Source organism: Festucalex cinctus, chromosome 6 (assembly GCF_051991245.1).
Source record: "Festucalex cinctus isolate MCC-2025b chromosome 6, RoL_Fcin_1.0, whole genome shotgun sequence".
Taxonomy (NCBI): domain Eukaryota; kingdom Metazoa; phylum Chordata; class Actinopteri; order Syngnathiformes; family Syngnathidae; genus Festucalex; species Festucalex cinctus.
In genome coordinates, this window is record NC_135416.1 from 10,991,317 (window position 1) to 11,014,822 (window position 23,506).

Consider the following 23,506-nt stretch of genomic DNA (forward strand, 5'->3'; position numbering starts at 1 on the left):
TTCAAATTTGTTACGCATCACTAAGTGAATATTAACTATCCTTAATTCATTGACTTTCATTCACTGCCTTTGACAAGTATACTTAATTACGTTTTCTTCAACGGGGATGGGTGGGGAGCACCTGATGCTACTCCAAGGTAAATTTCAAAATTGGAAACAATATTATTGATGCACAACAACCAGTAGATAGCACTGATGCCCCATTTTTAGATATGAGATCAGCATAGTTTGAAAGTCCACTGGGAGAAATGGTTGCATTTTGTGCAACTTAGTCAACAGTATGAAAAAAAAGTTATACAATAAATAAATAAATAAATAAATAATTGGTGTACAGATAATCATTGAGCACAATATCCCGTGGACTTGAAAATGTCAAAATGCTCTAAAATGGCTGACAGTGATGAGGCCGTAATAGTAATTTATCACGTTTTAGGTTTTTATGGTATTACTTCTGTTCTTTACAGTGACTGCAATGGTCTTCTGTTTTAGACTCACTCAAAAGAACGTCAAGTAGCTGAAGCTCATTCAGAATTCTAGAGCTTGGGCTCTGACCAGAACAAAGACATCAGAACACATGACTCCAGCCCTAAAGGCTTTACACTGGCTCCCGGTCAGCTGCAGAATAGATTTCAATATTCTGCTACTATAAATCACTGAATGGTTTGGGTCCTGAATAAATTAAGGATATGCTAATTGAATATAAACCCATTCGGGCGCTAATGTCTGCGGATTCGGGTCAATTAGTGGAGCCCAGGTTACAAAGCAAACATGGTGAAGCGTCACTTAGGTGTTATGCTGCACAAATGGAATAAGTTGCCACTGGAAGTGAAGTTAGCCCCAAGTATATCCATCCATCCATTTTCTTGACCGCTTATTCCTCACAAGGGTCACGGGGGGTGCTGGAGCCTATATCAGCTGGCTTTTGGGCAGTAGGCGGGGCACACCCTGGACTGGTTGCCAGCCAATCGCAGGGCACACAGAGACGAACAACCATCCACACTCACAAGCACACCTAGGGACAATTCGGAGCGCCCAATGAACCTGCCATGCATGTCTTTGGAAAGTGGGAGGAGACCGGAGTGCCTGGAGAAGACCCACATGGGCACGGGGAGAACATGCAAACTCCACCCAGGAAGTACCGGAGCCTGGACTCGAACCCGAGTCCTCTACTACAAAACTTCTACTATGTATTTTAATTTTTGCCTGAAAACAAGTCGTGTTTCTACAAGGATTTAAACAAGAGACTTTAGTGACTAAATCACACAAACACACACACGCATGCATATTCCCTCCCAGAGACCTGCTGGAGCAAATCAATGGCATCCACAATGAGCGCCACCATTTTGCTGGCTGCCACCCAGCGCCGAAGAGAAGAGGCTAAAGAGCGTATGAACACCAGCGAGCGACAACGCACAACACAAAACAACACCCCGGCAAACGTATCAGCACCCTCCAGAACGCGCACGCAAATTTGTCGAGCGAACCTGCGCCGCTTCCGCGGACGCGAGCGGTCCGTCTGGAGCGAGCGGGCTTATCGCAAACTGCCACACTGTGCCTGTGCGTGCGAGAGCGATGGAGTGTGTGCGTGCGTGCGCGGATGCCAATACAGCGGTTGACAGTTTGAAATATGCGGCTTTGCAATTCTCATTCGGATGATTGTTCTCTTTCATGTAGTCGAGCAGGCAGCATACGTTAAGCTCGCCTGCAAATAAATCCCCACCGCCACCGCTAACACACTCACACAATTGCGCAAACACATTATCACACATCATGTCTCTTGTTGTCACACAGACACACACATATGCTGCTGGCGTGGCAGACTGGTTTCTAATCGGTGAATCATCATATCAGCCAAGAAATGTCAGATTAGGTTAGAATCCTGCGTTTTAGTGCCCTTAACTTGGCGTTGACGCCACCTTATTATGTCTGCCCAAAAAAAGAGAAACACTCCAGATGCCAAATGAGTTGTTGTGCGCACACTAAAAAGCAAGCAGTTCATTGTGAACCTGAATTGAGGCTGTGCAGCAACAACTGAAGGCCAATTATTTTTATATAATGAAGCTATTTGATGAGGAGAAACGGCTTAATAAACTCTCTTGGTGCTCTTAAACGCCTCACATGAAAGCAACACTTTAAGCTTTTAGCCTTTTGAGGGAAACACCAAAGGAGCAGATGTAGGGGAATTTGTTTTGTGCCTCTTTCTACCCATTTTCGAATCAGCTTGTTCTGTCCTCACTTGTGTGTTTCCTACACACGTTTGCCGTCAAGCTGTTCACCATTCACACCGATGACAAGATACAAACATTACCGTTTTGAAATCCTCCACAGTTTATTGACGTCCAAGCCGAGACGGAGTCTGTAACTCTAGGAGACAACCTTGTTATTTTCAATAATCTATTAAAGGAGCTCCTTGTGGGAGGCACGGGGGAGGCCGGCAGTTTGTTAGGTGTCTCGACGCCTTAGTGGAGACATTCTGAGGATGCGCACGGAAAAGCGATGCCAATCACTTTAGCGGGGAAGGGGGGGCTGGCGTATTAAATGACGGTTCAAATTTAATATCGGGAGACCTGCTGAGGCACTTCCTGTGTCTGAGGGCTGTCCACGAATGGAGTGGTTGCTGAGTCGAGGGCTTTGGGATACATTAGGCAGTGTGCGAAGAACGCAGGAGAGCGCAGATATGATATCGTAATGGAATAGGTGTCTGGTTTTTGTCTTCATTTCCTGCAGTTTCACATTGCCCCATTGACAGCTTGTTTACATCAATCATAATAGTCAAATATGAAGGCACTACTCAGAAAAAGACACTAACATAAAGATCACCCCATATAAACAGCATTTTGTAGTGACTATAGCTATGTAAGGGCGTCTATCAGTGGTCACCAATCTTTTTTGTGCCAACTTATTATGCTTTACTACACTTGACATTATTTTTACATTGCCAGTTTTACAACATCTGTACTGCCAAATAAGCTAACTAGAGTAGGGTGACACGACGTCTCAGTTTGACCGGGATAGTCTCGATTTGAGCCTTGAGTTCTGCGTCTTGGAGGACCTCATAATTGTGTTCCAATATTATGCAGGTCCTGTCTCGGCATCCCGTTTTTTTTTGGGTTTGTTTGTTTTTGCCATGTGTATGTAAATCACAGTTTGTCATAGCGACTCATATGATAAACTCATTAAAACTGTTAAATTCACTTCCAAATTCATGTTTGCGTTGTCGACTCATTCATATCCATAGCTGGCGCTCACTGGAACTAGAACTACTTCCTGGTTTCGCATCTAAGAAACATAGGGAACGTAGTCCTGCTATCCAGTTTGATCGCTACTCGCTGGTCAGTCAACACAAATTGAGCTTTCTAAGAGTGTATTTCAAATGTTACAATGCTTGGCTGACACAAGGTACAAACGTACATTGGCTTTTTGAACTGTCAACCTAAATAGCAAGATAGCATTTGTTGTCTTGCCCATTTCTGTGGACATACCTTGCTAAACCGCTTCATTTACTCCATGTCGCTTTCGTGATACCGCCACATAAAGGGGTGAAAGGAACTTCTCTTGCCAATTAAGTCATGGATGCCCACCAGATGCGCGTTTGGCTACACGTTCGGGCTTTGTTTACTAGCATATTATTATTATTATTATTATTATTATTATTATTATTACTTTATGTCTACTATAACTTGTAAACCAAAGTAGAGGAGTATTTTGTTTAGTCTTTTTCCTGTGATTAGTGACCATTGCCATGCATCACGAAATGTAATGCGAATCTAATGTTAGCATTTTAGCAACATTTTACAGTAGGAGGTACTACAGACGGCTTAATCAGACATTGGCATGAAAAATAGAATGATAAGTTAGTTAGGTAAATGGGAATCGTAACAATACGGAGAAACCTCTAAAGTTGAAAACAATTCAGTGGAATGATCTTAACTTTATTGACAAATGACAAAGACATTATGAGAAGGTTGGTTGTGAATCCACACATTTCACATAACTTCATAAGACCATGTTTAGGGGTTTATTGCTGGCCGTGTAAACATAGCCACTGAAATTTCCAACAACACAAATTTTACTACGTATTCCGCACATTTAACCTAGCAGCATACACATCAAACCCCCCAAATCCCAAAGATCCTGCAGGACATTTCAGGTCAGGTCCGAATTGAAGCCCGTGGCGTTCTCTCTTGGGAGGTCAGAGCACGTCTAGCAATTTGAAATGTTTGGTGCTTGTAAAGAGATTATTCATCCACATGGGGCTCCGCACACGCACGCACGCACACAATAGCTTGCACGGCCCACATGGCACAGCAATACTTAGCATTCCGTAAACCTTTAAACCTCATCTCAGGTCTGTCTTCCCCATGATTGTTACACAGAGAAAGCCCCGGCACAATCCCGACTCATGGTGAATGATGAGGGAAAGGGCTTGACGCACACACGGGCACAGACAGACACACATTTAATCCCAGGTGCCGTAGGGACTCTGAGGGGAATGAAGGGGCAGCACATAATTCCTGAACACGAAACACAAGGAAATGGGATTTACGCCGCCAAACTCGAGAGGGTGAAGGCAAGCGAACGACAACAGGATGAAGGATAACAAGCAGGACAAAAGAAATGTGGGAGCTCATCAGTCTTATCTTGATTCCATTGGTGGAAACAAATCAAGTAAACAATCAAAGTCAATAATGACACATTTGTAACCCGGACCTCTAATCCTAAACACGCATATTATTAATTAGACGTGGCGGAGGAGGATGGGTGGCGGCCATTTTGAGGCCTTCGGGCGCCGCCCGGGATGTGAATGGGGAGTTTGTGCATGAGGAGGCGAGGGCTGAATGAAGCTTTGCCTCGGCAGAGGTAAAGACTCCCGCTGAGGACGCCGAGCAAACACTCGCCGCTCGTATAATGGACTGGAAAATTCCTGGCTCTAGCCTGAAGTAGCCAACCATGAAACGGCCATAAAAACGTCAGTTCTGCTTTTCCTTCGCTGACTGATACAAGACAACAGCCTTTCTTATCCAGCCATCTTCAATCGCGCCAACCTCACAAGGGTCGCAGGTCAGCTGGAGCCAATCTCAGCTGACTTGGGGCTAGAAGCGCCGAGTACGCCCTGGAATAGTCGCTTGCAAATTCTGTATTTTTTTTTTTGGTTCTTAAAAGGGAAGTCAACACCCACAATATATATATTTTTTGATAATATGTTCTATGTAGCCCCACTAGTCTAAATATGGCATTCTGGTTAATATTGCGTTAGTGGAATATGAGTTAAGCAGCAAAATGCAGCCGTTTTTATCCATCTCAGGGGGCGGCCATTTTGCAATTTGCTGTCAACTGAAGATGACCAGTGATGCTCACGTCTAGGTTAACAACCAATCAGCGCGGCTTCAGAAAACCGGTGAGCTCTGATTGGCTGTTGACTGAGCCCTGAGCAACTGTGATGTCATTTTCAGTCAGCAAGTGGCAAAATGGCCGCCCCGAGATGGATAAAAACGGCTGGATTTTGCTTCATAACTCATATTCCAAAAATGTAATATTAATCAGAATGTCATGTTTAGATTAGTGAGGTCACATATAACATATTATTGTCAAGTATTTTTGAGGTTGACTAAACTTCAATGTTAACATACTGCGATTGGATCCTTTTCCCGTTGAGTTCTCAGCGTTGGGAGTTAAAATTTACTGAAGTAGTATGACAATAAAAATCTATTTTTGATCTCCCATCCATCAACACAATATCTGAAGCACAAAATTTTAATGTGACTAAGAAGTTTAATAAACACAGTTTAAAATAAAGCAAATCTGGTTACGATATTTTATCAACTACCTTTGTAATAATGTTTTTAAACTGTAAACAGACTTTATGGACTTTTAAATTCCTGTAAACAAATATACAAAAACATAAAAACATACAAAAACAAAAAAACAAAACAATTTTTTTTTTAGGTCTTTAAAATTATATTTTCTCATGAATTTATGGGAAAAAGACATTATTAATTATTATTAATAATTAATGTATGGTTCTATGAATCAATATCAGGCTATGAAAAGGAAAATCTATTGGATTCAATCAATAGATTTTTTTTAAACCAGCCCTATACCTCTGCATAAATTTGTATCCTTATTAACATTAAAAACTAATAAAACATAAATAGATCTCAATTTACAACATATCAATTTCCGTAATCGAAAAGATTTAAAGTGCATCAATTTGCTTGAATTAAAAATACAAAAAAAATATATATATGACAGCACCACTGCCATCTACTGTAGCGGATGTGCAATTAAACTTCATTGTAGTATGGCAAAAAAAACAAAAAAAAAAACAAAAAAAACATGTTGCCCCACTATTTAAGAAGGACCGCATTATCACGATGATGCTCAAGTTTTAGTGGTGCTAATGTACCCTCAAATGTGGTTGTCGTTGTCAGAACTTGACTCCAATGTTATTGGTACAAACTAAACTGTTAAATCGGGGGTTTCACCACAAAACATTCCTTGATCAAGTCCTTAATGCAGGTCATTGTCAATACATAATGGATTCCTCCTACCTCTCACCAAACTTACGTGAAAAATTCCAACCAAAAATGTTCCCTCCGGATGTAAAAAAGAAGCAAAGTTGGACTGCGTTTTAAAGCGGCTATTTTGAGATCCAGCCTTAAGGAGGATTTGGCAGGCAAGTAGGCTGCATGTTGCCAGGATCCAGCTGTGCTGCTCCTTGATAGGAAGTCGAGCGGCTCGGAGCGCAGGAGGCGCAGCGATACTATCGATTTAACAGACAGCCAGGAGGGAAGTGAAGGGAGGGCGGCTTGTGACGCGTCTCGGCCTCCCCTTCATCTGGCCGTCTTGTCACTCCTTCTTTTGCCTTTTTTGTCCTTTTCTCGACAAGGGAATGATGAAGAAAAATGTGGACATCTTTTGAAGCCTGTTATGCTATATTGAGCCATGTTCAAGGTAAAGAGGATTTCCTTTTAGTGGACACAAAGTGGTCAACTAGCAGGGGTGGTCAAAGTATGGCCTGCGGGCCACATACGTTTACATTACAGTTCTGGAATAATTGTCACACTGATTTTGCTGTGTTTTCCTGAAATGAATCATTCATTTTTTAATCATTTATCCCCTTGTATGAGCAAAATAAACATTTTTACATACATATATAACATTTCTGATATTTTTGTTGATACAATATGCTGATTATAATTAAAATAATTGGGAATAATAACGTTATAGATGCAACAATTAATCGATTAATCAACAACTAGTGAATTATTAATTTAATTGATAATTATTTTGATAACCGATTAATCGGTTTGAAACTTTGTTAATTTTAGAACTGTCCAAATCTTTAAAATATCAAGACTGTCAACAGTAAATATTCTCCAACTTCTGTAGTACTTCACGAATGTGGACCAATTAACTTTGTGTTTTTCAAAATAAGTCTTGCAAGATTTGCAAACACTGACTTTTACTTCGGAAAACAATGATCAATGTTTTTGCCTATTTTATGACATTTTATGGATCATAAAATTGACTGAATCATATTTTTTTTCTGTTTGGATATTTTTATTTCTTTTTTTTATGCAAACACTGATTTTTACTTCCGGAAACAATGAATAACATTTTTTCCTATTTTCTGACATTTTATAGATCATACCATTAACTGAATCATATTTTTTTTTTCTGTTTGTACATTTTTTTTCATCTGTTAATTTGAAATAATGTTTTACAATATAAAGGAGGGTCCCATTCGTCGTTTAATCGACAAAAAAATTCAACAGATTAATCAAAATAATCATTACTTGCAGGCCTAAATCCAATAAAAACAGACAAACATACATATTATTTTCCAATTAAAATAAATTGCCGTTCTGGTCCTCTCTTCACTTTTTAAGATGTTGTAGCAGCTGAAGGCGAGCAAACACTTTTTTGGGCTGGCAGATATTTTCAGCTATGTTTCACTGTAGCCAACTCCTCCATTAAAGACATGCTGCCTTCACATTTCCATATTTATTATTATTACATGTACTCCATGTGCCTGCTCTGCATCGCTGGCTTTCCCCCAGAATAAGAATGGAAACGATATGAAGATCAGACAGAAACGATTGAAGGGGAGATTCAGCGTTTTCTTTAATGGGGGCTTCTCTTCCTGGCCAACCCAATCACAGCAAAGCAGGCCCAGCCACAACAATTCCATTTTCCAACCCAACTGCTTAAACTCACTCTTGCGCACATAATCGGAGCCAAACAGGTTGCGCTTTTCTGCAAGGATTAACCGTTTCCCACCTCGGCTCGGCTTTTGAGTCCACTTCCACGTTTGTCCGAGTCCTTAATTATTATCGCCGCTCCAGCCTCAATCCCCGCGGCACGCGTGATGCTTTTACACAGCAAACTGGCGCCAGACCACAAAGTCTTATTTTTCTCCTCCTCCTCGCTCATCCTTGCCACTGTTATGCTTTAATCTGCTCGGCGGTGGCACATCTGAAGGATGACACAAACTGGACACCTCGCACTCCTTCCAAATCACTTCAAAAACAAAGCTTGTTCAAGTAGTCACACTATGCGCTGTTGTATAAAATCCAACCAAACTTCTGATGAGGACATGGCTCTGATGCTGAATTGTTATTAATTTTATCTTTAATCATGGTTCTCCCCTCAGGGTAGAGCGTATATGATGTCTGTAAAATTGCTGACACAGAGCGCTTGAGCCTATAGATCCACAGATAAGACTGTCATCCTGCATTGACTGCACTGTTTGAGGAGACGGAATATTTCATGCTGTTCACTCGACTTGGCGGCCGTCCACGTCGTCGTGATTTAATCCTCTTATATTGCCCTTTGGCACCAGCCAGTCCCAAAACGTACTTGTCGGTCTTTTATTGTTCTTTCACTACTTGCTTGAATTTTCCCGTGGTCTAGTGGAACATTTTAAGTTAAGCACAATATTTAGAATGTTTATGAATATCGGTGGTGCAACTCAAAAGTATCTAGTGGAGAGAATATATCGTCACACGGTGCAAGAAGTAGAAATAGACCGACATGTTTTTTTTTTTTTTTTTTAATAAATACCAATACTCAAGGAGGTTGATAAATGATATTTGGAACCAATATCAATTTGCAGTAAAACGCGCACTTTACACAGATCTGATCGTCTAGATGGGGTGGGCAGATTAGCTGTAAAGTGATAATCTGTCGATCAATCAATGAAGTCATTGACCGGAATCACAAAATAAAACATTACAGCAAACACAATCTCGTTCTGTGCTGTCATTGTCAATGATCCAAAGGGTTCAGCATGAACAGTCTGATTTTTTTTTTTCCAATTATTTTATTTTATTTTTGCGGGAGTTGGGGATGTCATTTTTTTGGCCTAAAGTTGTCTAAATGGATGTATTGTCCCATCTCCTGATTGGATCGGCGGTCGTCCATTTTTATTTTATTTTTTTAACTAAAATATTAAGGTCCGATTGGTTATTTTTTTATTTTCATTTTTTAACGAAAATCTAATCATTTTTTAAAAGTAAATATTTAAGACTTGATGGGTTATCTTTTTTCTTTCTTTTTTTTAACTAAATTGTGAAGATCCAATGGTTTATCTTTTTTTTTTTTAAACTAAAATATTTAAATCTGACTGGTTATCTTTTTTTTTTTTTAACAGAAATGTTAAGAAGTGATCTTTTTTTAATATAACTAAAATGTTAATGTTTCATTTAGCTTGGATTAAAATTGAAAAGAAAATATTTATGTATTTATTTATTTATTTATTTATTTATTTATTATTGTTGTTTTTTGTTGTTTTTTGGGGGGGGGTAATTAATGTTTGTTACTTGTTGCTTTGTATTTGTTGTTGTTTTTGAAAATTTGAAAAACATAAATAAAAAATATTAATGTCAGAAAAGATGCAAAAATATTTAATATGACCCCAAAGATGCTTGCATTTTTGATTGGACATAAAGATAATTAGTTTGCTTTCATGGAGGTCTACAGAAAGCATAGAATATTGACAGCTGACATTTAATTTAACGATCGATTATTGTCGTTGATTTGTTGCATCTCAAATTTTGCGCAATAACAGAAGTCCTTCTGGTATTTCTTCTTCCAAGTTGTCGTATCTTTTCTTGGCCGGCGTGTTTGTTTGTTTCAGACAGCAAAGCAGCCTGTTGGCGGGCTCGCGCGTTCCCTGGTTTAGACTACGTTGGTCTGGTCTGTGAGAACCAAAGTGAGCGTCGCTATAATTACCAGGCCGACTCGTAACATGCGTGACCTCCGTGTCACCTCCCCTAACCTGACCCAGCCCTTCATGCAATGACGCAACACTTGGGACACATATATGCAAACATGTGCAGGCATCGCTACACACAAATATGTAGAAATGCGCACACACAGCTGGCTCGACAGACACTGGCATCCATCACATCTTGTGAAACTTAATCTCTCTGAAAGGAGGAACAGCTGCATTGGCACGCACACACACAGGCGTGCGCGCGGGGCAGTAGCCCAGCGAAAGATCAGCTGGGGTAAAGCGGGGTCTTGTCACAGACCGCCATATGACAAAGCACCTCTTGACCCGGGAGTCGCTGGCAGGGCTCATAAAACAGGTTGTAGTCTGCTTGCTTAAAGAGCCATGTCCATCTCAGGGAGGGCAACACTTTTACAACATGTCACACTCGCTCACCAAAAGTACGAGCGCTTCAAGTCACTATTTATTGCTCCAAAATTGGAGATGCCTAAGTTCAAATGACTTTTAAACTATGGTAAATGTCAATAAATCGAGATCAACATTGTGTGATCATTTCCCAAAGTTTGTTAAAGGTTGCATGCAAATCTCTTTGCGCTGGTGCGAGTGAAAACACAAGATGAGAGTCGTACTGGACAGTCCACCAATTTTAGTTTCCCAAACTGATTAACCTGAAGACCCATATTAAAAAATGTGCAGCCAAGTTTAGAAAACATCTTGTAGCATCATTGTGTATTGGGATGCTTGATAGTCGATAAGACTTCATTTTCCAGACTATACCATTTTGAGTACAAGGAATGGGAGCGTTTCGATACCAGATAATGGGATCAGGCCAATACAAGTCTTACTTCAAAAGTTTCGAGTACTCACAATGGAGGCCGATACCAATAACAGTAGAAAGAACCACATATTTTGGGACTTTTTATTGCCACTGGATCTCATTTCATTTCATTTATTTCAGTGTGGATGAACTCCTCCTGGGTGCCTTTCCTCACAGGGTTCTTCTGTGCCCCGCCATTTTGTGGTTTGCGTGCGTGTTTTGTGGGTACAACACTGGGGATATGGGGGGGAGGGGTGGGATCTTCTTTTTGATTGTATTACGGATGTTTTCATTGTTCAGCACCTTGAGTTGCATTTGAATGTATGAAAGGTGCTATATCAATAAAGTTTGATTGATTGATTGATTGATTGATTGATTGTTTGTTTGATTAAAATACATTGTTTTGTGTTCTATACAAAATGTATTTAATTCTCGTGCAATTTTGGGATATATAGCTCTTTCTGTCATTGGTTGAAAGTAATTTTTGTGTGTTTTAATGTATGCAAATACATGTTTTTGTATCAAAAACTAGTGTTATTGATACTTGGTATTGGTGACTATTCAAGAGTTGTGTACGGTCTGAAAAAACCCCCCAAAAAAAACAAAAACTGTATCAAACTTCCCAAATGAGTACTCAACTCTGGGGATGTAACAAATATCCAAACATCACGATTCAATATTATCACGATATGAAGTGCATGATAAGATAATTATCACGATATTGTGGAGAGGTTGGCGATATTTAACAAAGGTATTGTAAAAAAAAAAAAAAAAAAAGACAATGTATAAAAACATAATATTGTGCTTTTGTACATAACAGCAATGCATATAAACCACCTACAATCTTTAATAACAATATTGAGGTGCTTACATGTTAATGCACACAAACATTGAGCTCCTCCACATATCGACTCGGTTCACAGGCATATTACGTTCCCCTGACAATTAGCGTAGATTTTAACCATAGAAGGGCCAAAACATCCCTAATGAAAATTAAATTGCACTACAAAACTAGCCACCAGTGGGTGCTAGAACTGCACAAATGGAAATCAACCTGACTTTTTTAACAGATGTGTTCCTTTTAAATATCGTGAACATGACGACGATGATATTGTGGAAGTTTTAATATCACGATATCACGATATTGCCCTTATTGTTACATCCCTACTCAACTCTTGAGTAGTCACAGATACCGGGACCAAGTACCGATACCACTAGTACTTTTGATCTATAAAATTTCCCCTACAAAAAATGACAGATCATTTTAAAGAAAGATCTATATATCCGAATATCACATTTCCTTTTAACATTACATGAAATTAATGTCAGTTTCTATTCTTGTAATTTGTAGTGTGTTGTGAGTACTCATACCTTGAAATAAAGCTGGGTATTGGCCCGAAACTGATACCAATGTCTTGTATTTGTATACTAGCCCATCACGAATTGAAGCTGATATAAATACAGGCCACCACAGACGTGAATTCATTACACCAAACATGAACCAAAGAGAACAAATAAACAAATTGTGTGCTTTATGATCTTCCAATATTTGACTCTGACAGTCAGGGGACCAATAAAAGCTGCGCCGAAGAATGGGAAACCCCGTTTAAAAACCTAGAGTTCATGGTTGCCATGGAAATGTCAACTACTATAAGCTATGTGTATGTATTTATGTGTACACTCAATGTGTTTTGATTTTACAAGACCATAAAGCCATTTAGTCATGAAATGATTTGCATAAACATCACACTAACACATTCATCACTCACACTCCTCACGTCGCATATACACATACAGTATCCGCCTGTATATATGCACTGTGTCCTATACAGTCTCACCCACATCTGCCTTACATACTTGAGCCTAATTGCTGCAAAAGTACTTGCATGACTGATTGCCAGCGAGCGAGGGCTGTAATGCCGCCATAATGTTGGAGCGGGACTGCTGACAAACGTTGACTGCACGTACACACACATTAACGCGCACCACTACAGCACATTACAGCCACTCAGTTCTGCTGTTGGCAAGGGAAGGCGTGTAATGTAAATAAGAGAAATGGAAACGCCAGGAGAGCAAACTACACCTGAAAGGTGAGCTGGGGTGATGAAATCAGATCATATGTGCATGATGTGCCTCATCAACTGTAATCAGGGTGTTCTAATTTGATTGGAAAGAGGTTGGTGGAGGGAAAGACTCCCCAGTAATCCACTGTAGGATCCTGAGCCCAAATTGTTCATGCAATTTTGCACATATTCATGTTAATAATTCCCATACAGGCTATACATAAAAAAAAAAAAGAACGCCAATTCCCATGAGAGAAATCTACCGATCAGCACATCCATCAAAAGCATCCCGAGTGTTGCGAAACAACCTGAAGAGGAAGGTTGAGTGACGCACGACCGATTGGATGCGTTCAGCCGGCGAAGTTGATGCCAAACAATCCCGCACTCACCATATCAGCATCCTGCCCGCGTCTGGGGAAAGTCACCGTGAGCAGACCGAAGCTGTCCGTCCGTTGCCTGCCTCGCGTTAACATCCACCGTGGCTGCAGCCGCTCTGCCCAAATGATCCAGCCCGCGCGTCTTTTCCCTCCCTCCCTCCCTCTCTGCCTCTCTCTCCTCCCATCCCCTCTCTCTCCCTCAATCATGCTCTCTCTCGCTCCAATAATTTCCTGCCTAGTGTGAACACGACTTAGGAAAGGCAGACGCCGTATTGACGGTTTGCTAGAGTGAAGTTGGGCCACGTAGATAGTCAAGCATAGTCGGATTTTATGGGGATATATTCAGCAGGAAGCTTCCTTCGTCACCGGTTAAAAATTGTCCTGCGTAAATCCATTTTCCCCTTAAAATCCAGTAAATTAGTTTCTCGACATAGAGGGTCCTATGAAACCACTTAATTTCTATAGTAATATTATTTATGGTCCAAAACCTACATCCCAGTCTCTAAAGTTATTTTTCATTCACGTATTGATAGGTGGGTAAATCATTTTAATTAGGTGTTCTGAACCCAGATGCCAGGGGAACCACAATGTATGGCACCAGGTGGCACATAATTGTTTACAATACTGTAGTTGTGCAGTATAGGCGCCATTCAAGTTGTTTGATAAAACAATGAGGTAACATAACTAAATTCAGATCAACTTAATTTAAAAATGAATCTTTTCAATTACGTAAATGGGGAACTGGCAATGTAAACATTGTTGACTGGCAAATATGGTCGAATGTATTTGGAAATGCGTTCACACATATTTGGAAATGCATTTAAATGTGTTTGAACTTATGTGGAAATATGTTCAATCATATTTCCAAATAGAACATACATGTGCACTGGAAATACATTTGACATATTTAAATATGTTAAAAACAAGTGCTGCAATGGATCACAAAAGTCACGGTTCAGATCGGATCATGGATTTGAGTTATGGATCGGATCGTGTTTCGGATCAGCAAAAAAAAAAAAGAAAAAAAAAAAGAAAAGAAAAAAGTCAAATATGGCCGTTTCGGATTTAGGAACATAACTTTATAAGTGAAATATCTAAATGGCCAAATATGTTTGAAGTTTTCAGTTGAATGTTTGTTTTTTTTGTTTTTGTTTATTGGGCAAAAGTGTTTTATGAAATAAATGAATACTTATCTTTTTTGTTTTGAATGAAAAAGACCTCAAAGTGCAATTTAAGGTACATTCCTGTCTTTAAAAAAAATGCAGAGTGAATTGCAAAGTAGCCTAGATCCAGAATAAGGAAAAACAAGTACAAAATAAAAAAAAATTAAAAAATCATTAAATAAAGCTAACCAAGTAATAGCTGTAAAGTACTGTTGTCAGCCAGGCACTCATTGCTAATGCTAACATGCTAGTTGCTAGCCAAGCCACTAACGTCGGATCATATATCATACAAGAACTTATCGTCCTAAATTAGCGATTGAATATGATTTCGGGATGACATTGTGTTGATGTTGGTCACAACTACATAATGTCAACTGTGATAAGGAAATCCGAAACATGGTAAAGACAAGTCAAGCTAGCCGTGCTGCCACAACGCGGGCCAACTTCAAAGTAAAAGTCTACAATACCAATGCTATTGCACTGGCGTCAATGTATTACAGTATTTGGTAAGCTTTATTTTAAAGTTCACCTTAGCATAGTGTGTTATGTTGTTTTGTCTTTTTGTTGTTTTTTTTTGCACCAACCAAACCGTGGATTGTTGTGCGATCCGAACCGTGATGTTTGATCCCGAAGGATCAACGATAATCGCCACTACTTCAAACGTATTTGCAAATTATTTGACGATTACTTAATTTTTAATGATCAATGAATCAATAATGGAGTCCATCGCTGCTACTGTAACCCTGGCATACAGTAATTAGCACAGGGTGGCAAGAGTGGGTGCTGCCCCCTCTGTTGTATTTACCAGTTTCAGATCAAATCAATCATCAGTGATTATTTTGTGTTGATTTCAAGATAGCGGAGGGGGACCCACAAATTGTTTTGTTTTGGGGCTGAACTAATGAGCTTGGTGGTAAAAGAGAATTTTTAGCCTTAATTGTTTATTTTTCTTCTCAGTCTTCCTCACTGTGTAAACAATCAGGGAGGCAGTCATGAAGAGCGCTTATTAGTGATTGTTGCTTAATGACAAGTGGTTCTATTTGCGTTCGTTTGCTCAAGAGTGCTGAGATTCTCTGAATTGTTTTTTTTCTTTTCCTTCTCTGTTATTCCTAGTATTCCTCTTTCCTTCTTGTTGGGCCTTTCACAAGCTATTGTGTGGCCAAAAACACAAACAATTTGATGTGGCAATCCGCTGAAAAATATTCATTTTATGGTCATGTTGCAAAAACACGAAAGCAAAGCTCACCCCCCTTCAGAACCTCTTCACTGCTTTTAGCATTTAAAAGTTTTCATTTGATATCATGACTTGGCTTTGTCTATCTGTGTTGATTACTCAAACAAGAAACGCGTGTTGAAATTTGACGCATCAGTCGACTGTATGTGCAACATTGATCTCTATGCCAACGAGCTCACTTCAAAGATATGTTATCCTGGCAAGTACGCTTTTGTGGGTAATTTTATCAAATGAATGATACAGGGAATGACAGCGCATCATTTTTGGGGCATGGAGGATAACTAACAACAGTTGGGGTGAGCATAAAGTGAAGCCACAAACTTTTGCCGACACCGCGTTTGGAAGCGTCTTCACAGGACTGTTTGCATAAGGGATGAATGGAAGATGGAATTTTAAACAAAACAATGTCGGTGCACAAGATGACATCCATAGAGACACACATACATGCGCGCTTACACACACCCTGACTAATCTGGGTGTGCTGACCTTGAACACCAAATATAATCAGTGGTGCAGCAGATTCCCATTAGAGCGATGTAAATGAGATGGAGGAGCATAAACGCGCTTTTGTTGCAGAAACTCTTCAGCTCAGTGGATACAAGATAACGCAACCTCAGGCTGGACCGCACACACAGGCACACATGCACCCCCACGGTCAGGCTTGAAAGCCCGCACACACTGGAAAAAAAAAAAAAAAAAAAACAGGAAACACACTGTAAGCGAAGGTGTTATCAGCATATTTTGAATAGAAGCAATCGGTTACAACGGAAATGGCAATAATACAGCACTGTACGTACACAAAGTCCAAAAAGTGGCTTGCAATTCTGGTTTACTTTCAAGATTGGAAAGTGAAAAAAAAATATTGTAGCCAAGAAGATCATATTTCATATCGCTGCATTTCTGAAAAAAAAGCAGGCAATGTTGTTTACCAATTCGCTGAACTGCAAATGCGGAGGCCTTTATTTGTTCAAACTCATCTTTTAAATCAAAGTTTCCATAAACTACACATGGTAAATATCTTTCGCTTTAATTACGGTAATCTGACACGGTTTATGTGCTGTTTTGCTTCGCTGTTAAGTTAGTAAAACAGTTCAAGGGCTCAACCCTTTTAATGCCTCCATAAACTTAGATGGAATTACAGTTACTAAACTTTTTTTTCCTCCTGATGCATCGAAAAATTGAGGCATAAGTTTGAGGGAGGAGCAAGTTATCCTTGAAAAGGGAATATTATGAAAAAGCGGCTTTTTACAAATTGCTTCATTCGAAATTTGTGTCCCTGGCGTGATTGCCCAATCATGAAGGGCAAAACTTTTTCTGAGCTGCATTATTATTAAAATGCGTCTCACAAAATAACTAATAACTGACGTGTGCTACCTACATGAGTAAAAATTAGTTTATGCTTTTCTTGTCTTCATGAAGGCTCTTATTTTGTTGAAAGTAAAATTCAGATTTGCGGATCCCCGCCCTTCATCAATATGACAGCACAGGGATGTGGGAGGGATCAAAAGGGGCTCATTTGCATGAGACGGGACCGCCCCTGACGGTTCGAAAGAGGGTAAATGTTCTTGATCCTTGGCATATTTTGACATCACAGAAATTTTACTGTTTTAATTTTTTATTATGGAAATGCTTCATTTAACTGTCTGATATTGGCAATGCGTCAGTTATATGGGAAATGCTGTATATCAATCTATATCTCTTTTAGACAATAAACATCCTTTTTAAAGTTCTAACAAAATGGTCAGTTACCAGGGTTATCAGTATGTCTTAAAAAAGTTAAATGGAAACTTAAACATAGCTCTCAATAATTTTCTACAGTAAATATATTTTTTCAGACTTAAAAAAAATCCCTGAAATCTTAAACGTTCACATTTCACGTTTTAATGTTGAGCAAAAACAAAATGTTCAGAAGGTTCCCAGGGTCAGCAGAATCTCATAAAGTTAACTGAAAATTCAACTAAATAGTTCCCTAAGAATAAATAGGTTTTCGATTGACCTTTTATTGGCCATCAGAATTTGAACAGAAAGCTGATACTGATATTCGTCAAAATGCCCAATATCGGCGGTGATGATCGGTCTATGCCTATAGTTTAGATTGACCGATACAGACATCTAATGTCCCCAATGCAGAATTTGACCAAGAAAATGCAAAAACCTTTCAACATCAAAAGAATAACTCGACCCACGAGTTGCTTACACCAGAGGTGGCCGCTCGGTGATTGAATCAGCTACTGCCAGTTTGGGAGCGCAGAGCGCGATCAGTGAGCTAAAATTTTGCAGCACCTTATTTGAACGCTCATCTGGATGTTTCTTTTTTAAATGTTGTTCTACCTATACTAACTTTGTGATCGACTGGTCAATTGCAATCAAAAATATTAAGCATCCTTGGCTTATATTATTACTTATTATCACATGATCATCCATCTGTACCATAAAATATTGTCAGGTGTTACATACTATTTTATAGTGTTGTTCCGATACCGTTTTTTGGCCCCCGATACCGATTCCGATACCCAGCTTTGCGGTATCGGCCGATACCGATACCATACCGATACCTACGATTTTTTTCCCTCATCATGAAAAAGCTGTCCTGCCATTGGTTCAGAGCATTCAAGGGCCAATAAGATATCTTAGATCGGCATGCAGTGAACATGTTACATATCAGTGAATGTCGTGCACGAGCAAGACACAAGGTGCTGCATCCAAAATCCTATATTAGTGTTGGATTTAATGGTATCGGCATGTTACATTTGAGTACTCATGGATACCGATACCACTGTTGTAATGCAGTATCGGCACCTCTGCCGATACCAGTATCGGTATCGGAAGAACACTACTATTTTACCCACAAGAATTAACAATTATCATACTCCAAATTGAAAATGAGTATTACTGTTGGTGCATAAATTATACCGTAAAATGCACGACTATAAACAGTAGGCTCCTTAGCGTTCACAGAGCTGTGCACAGTTTCAATCACACACGCACGCACATAGCCGCACTCAATAGATAATAACTCAGCACATTAGAGATAAGGGCCTTGCTATCAAGATAACTTCAGTGGGTGAAATAGGACGTCGGGCTGTATTTGATGGGTCTTCTTGTCTGCGCCCCCACAATGCACCGCGAGGCACGGAGCTGTGAGGCATCGCCGTGTTTATCGTATAGACCTCTGCTAAATACTTGCTGTGCCTTTTCATCAGACATGGCGTCAGTCAATTCACACCCCTGACTGTGTAAACACAAATCTACGCTTCCTAGCAGCTCTCCATCACATAATCAAGGAGCTTACTGATGAATATTTATCAACGTTCCGAATTCAAAGGTTTTGCACGTACTGCAGCTGTTTGGAACCTCAAAGACACAAATACACACAAACCAGTTTCACACACTCCCACAAGGTGCCCCACACATACCATCAAGCAGCTAATTTATCAGTTGTCAGCAGTTGTAGTCATGCATGAACTCTACATTTTCATGACATTTCTAGTCACCACACAAAGCTAGCTCGCTTGATCAGCGTGTGTCATAGCTTGAACCTCAAACACACTATCGTGTAGTGATCTTGGAATTGACAAATTAGAGCTACTGCCTACAACGGCACAGTGAAGGTGGCTAAATACTTCTGCCTCTTAAGTCTAATGGAAACGGTTCTCAAATATGTGTTTTTCATAATCTAGAAATATCCAGCGCACTTGTGTGACTTGGAAACTCGAGCCTACCCTGAACCACATTCCACCGGTGCTACCTAAATGTAAGTTAATGACACTAATAAAATACTGTCTTTAACCAACGACAGTGTTCCCTCGTTAATTTGTGGTTTGGTTATTGCGGCTTCACTCTATCACGGGTTTTCATTTGTGACTTCATTTACTGCAGTTTTACCTCGGTATTTATTTTGTGGGTTGTCTTGCTATTTTACTTCCTAATAAGTCAGCCCAGTTTAAAAAAAAAGAAAAAAGTTTTTTTGTTTTTTTTCACAAAAAACAAGACCATGAACATTAGACAGCTCCCGTTAAGCACGTTTGGAAATACACTCCAAGCGCAGTGTTTCAATCAAACCATTCTTAATCTCAGAATGTTCTTCAAATGTAGCTGTTCAGCTATTCAGAGTACCTCAAAAAACGAAGCCGAGTGAAGGCAGCACAAGGAACGTCAACAGTTGCATTCAGAAATTAATGGGAGGGGAGCGTGCTATGCATCTGATACCACAACAGGATGACACTGTCATGACTAGGGTCATGCAGGGGTAATGTTTGGGTCTTGTTTCATGGCTGGGGTCACACCTGGGTTAAGTTTGAGTTCATGACCTGTTAAGTTTGTGGTCAAGTGTCTGTTTTGTACTGATGTAACCATCATCAAGTTTCAACTAGTTTTAGGCTATGTGATGCTAAGAATCTTTAAATGCTATGTGATGTTAGGTGGTGTCAAGAATCTTTAATGCTATGTGATGTAAGAACTATGTGATGTCAAGGATCTTTAATCGCGTTACTGGGTCAACAGCCAATCAGATAATTCCATTCCAGTACTGGGAGCCACATGTCTAGCCACGACCAATGGGATCGATTTACTGTCTATATAAGTTGTCTGAGAAATGTGTGCGGTTGCCGGATTATTGCTCTCTGTTCCTCTGTGCTTCTCCGCGTCTCGTGATTCTTGATGCTTTCTCGTTGTTTTTCGTTTACTCAAGTTATGTGACTAAATAGTTAAAACCTTATTTGTGTCTGCGCTTTGGGATCCGACTCCAGCACATAACAGACACAGCGTCCACTTAATAACAATGTATCACATTGTAGCCAGGATTGCACCTCTGGCGATAATGTGATGCAGGATTCGGGATAAGGTAAGCCATTTTAAGGTAAAAAGAAAACGTAGTTATTAAGCTACAAAGTAACTAATCGAATTGTCAAGGTCAGTGTTTTCATCTTAAGTTAATTTTGCATGTCTTCCTGCTAAAATTGTGCTGACCTCTACTGATCTGGAGTAGGATCAAAATTGAAGGGGATGACATATTCACTGTAGACTGTAGTGCATGTCGCCATGTCGTCAAGTCCTGGAATTTGAATTAGCACAAACAAACTTGAACAATGAACAAGAGGATTAACAAAATGTTTACAAAAGAAAGGCAGGCCGGGCAAATCTAGTCGCGTCACCTTGAAAGTTCAGCTTGTGACTTATGAGGAGGGTGCATAGCCGAACGGCCATTAAAGCCATGACATTTGAATTAATGTCAGTATCATAGCTACAGCCGCAGCGCCTTCCATTTGCACAGTCACATGACTCGGCTCAGCCGCTGATGGTTAATGAGTAATAGTGCTGCCAAAAACCTGGACGCACCACCCTCCATTAAAAAAAATAAATAAATGAAAAAAAACATGAATAATTTTTGCTACACTTTACACAAGTATCGTGTTCAATGACGCTCTTTTGTATTTCCACAATTGATTTCATATTGCTCGCTCATTTTCTTAGACGCACTCTACGCGGATTGTTGAAGTCATAAAGTCATAATTGGAAACAGCAATGCATCAAGTATGACAGAAGGAGCATTTGCAGTTAGGGACCCGCAGAGGACAAAAGATGTGACAAAAGTTGTCAAGTCATAACAATTAAAATGTAATGTTAGGAAAATAAAGTTGTATATTTACAAGAATACAATCATATTATGTGGAGAAAAAGTTGTTTTATGATACGAATAAATTGTAACTTTAATGAGTAAATGCCAAAAATCTGTGACCAGACCAGCAGCTGCTTTCTCTCTCCAGAGACTTGCCACATTCATATCTTTGTCAGCAAATATGGTTAAATATTACTTGAATAGACTTCAGGTTGATGATTGAACAAACTCAACAAATGAGGTCATTTCCTTGTCGCTTGACAAGAACCTCGACATTCCTCATTTTAGGATAGGAATAGCTTTCTATTATAAAATGATTCTTTTTATGTAAAATTGATATTTTTTTTCTAAATTTTTCCTAATCTTTCAACTTAACTTATCATATTTTTTAATTTCACTCACACCCTAAAGACACTTTTGTCAAACTTGTTGAAGCTTTTGTCGATAGGGATCATATAAGCAGAATAAACGAGACAACAACACGACGGCGGCTTCTTTAAAGTTTCACTTTGCAGCACACAGTGTCTTACTTATGTGACAACTCTATTGTGCACCTCTTTCGACTCCCGTTGTAAACAAGTTGGAACTGCACTCACAATAGCGAGCCCTTCTACTGGCTTAGCAGCAGAGAAGAAGGGTAATTGCGATCCTCTGAAAAGGCAAATTGATCAATTCACTGAAGCAGATGCTATCTCATTATATAAAAGTGTTGTAATCTTCATTGTTTGAGTGATTTATTTATTTTATTTTTTGCAAACACAATACAAGATGCGCTTGGCTGGGCTGGATAATGGCATTCCCGGCTCGGAATGTAAAGCAGTGCTGCAAAGCAACTGTCAGGGATGAGCTGTGTGATATGCACTTTAATCATGTACAAGAGATGGATCTAGTGTTTGTGTATGTGTGTATTAGGGGTGTGAATTGCCTAGTACCTGACGATTCGATTCGTATCACGATTCACAGGTCACGATTCGATTCGATACCGATTAATCCCGATACGAATTTATAAGTCGATTGTTGCGATTTTTTTCATTCAAATTTAGAAAATACTAATCAGTAAGCTTGTAGAGTGTAAGATTTATATGAAAATGTATTATTTATTTATCTGAAATTTCAGACTTATAGGGGTTGTAATCTGTTTCATGTTTGAACAGCATTAAACTAAAATATTAAGGCTTAATGTTCCGTTCATATAACATTCTTCCATGCTCAAGGTGTGAATCCTAAAAAAAAATAAATAAATAAAAAAAATAAATACATAATAATAAAAATAAATAAATAAATCCATTCTGCCGATTATTGAATCGATTCGAGAATCGCGCGATGTAGTATCGCGATATATCGCCAAATCGATTTTTTTTTTTTTTTAACACCCCTAGTGTGTATATTTGTGACAAAGGACTGAAAATGAGGGAGTGACGGGGGTGCACAAGAGAAAGCAGCCTAGCAAGCGTGAAGAAGCTTTTATTAAAAACTAAGAGGGGACCCGCAGAATGATGAACATCCAGCCTGCTCTCGTCACATGGAGAAAATTGCATTTGGGCATATTGAGCTGCTTGGGAAGATGAACTATGCACGCTGATGCGCGCATCTTCATGGTAGCACCTATTAGCAATTGAGAAAAGATCATATTTGCAGAGTATGCGCTGAGCGCACACACATTATAAATAAAGGCTAGTCTGTGTATGTGTTGGATGAGAATGAAAATGCAGAGAGTAGGAAAGGGGGAAAAAGTGAGTATGGAAGAGGTGACTGACACATGCCATGTAAAGTAAGGAAAAATACATGATAAAACTTGGCGAATGCTAAAAAAAAAAAAAAAGAATATTACAAAGCAAGACTTGAGTATAAAATGAGTCATCCTCTACATGGCTCGTGAGTCGTGACAAGCTGGTGTAGAGCAGAAGTGAACATTATTCTAGTTAAATCAACACCTGCAGTCATCCTATACATGGTGGACACGCTCAACAAACATGGCTGACATGCCATAGCTCGAAA

General features: G+C 39.4%; 1 protein-coding gene across 30 annotated transcripts in view; it reads right to left on the reverse strand.

The window, feature by feature from the left end:
- Positions 1 to 23,506, reverse strand: part of LOC144021419 (receptor-type tyrosine-protein phosphatase delta-like) — a 202,966-nt gene that overhangs the window by 102,937 nt on the left and 76,523 nt on the right. The window contains exon 1 of one of the 30 annotated variants that reach the window (XM_077525676.1): positions 13,507 to 13,615. The exons of the other annotated variants lie outside the window; for them this stretch is intronic. The gene's annotated coding sequence lies outside the window, so the exon portion shown is untranslated. Of the gene's footprint in view, positions 1 to 13,506; positions 13,616 to 23,506 lie in introns of those variants that run through there. 30 annotated transcript variants of the gene reach the window in all.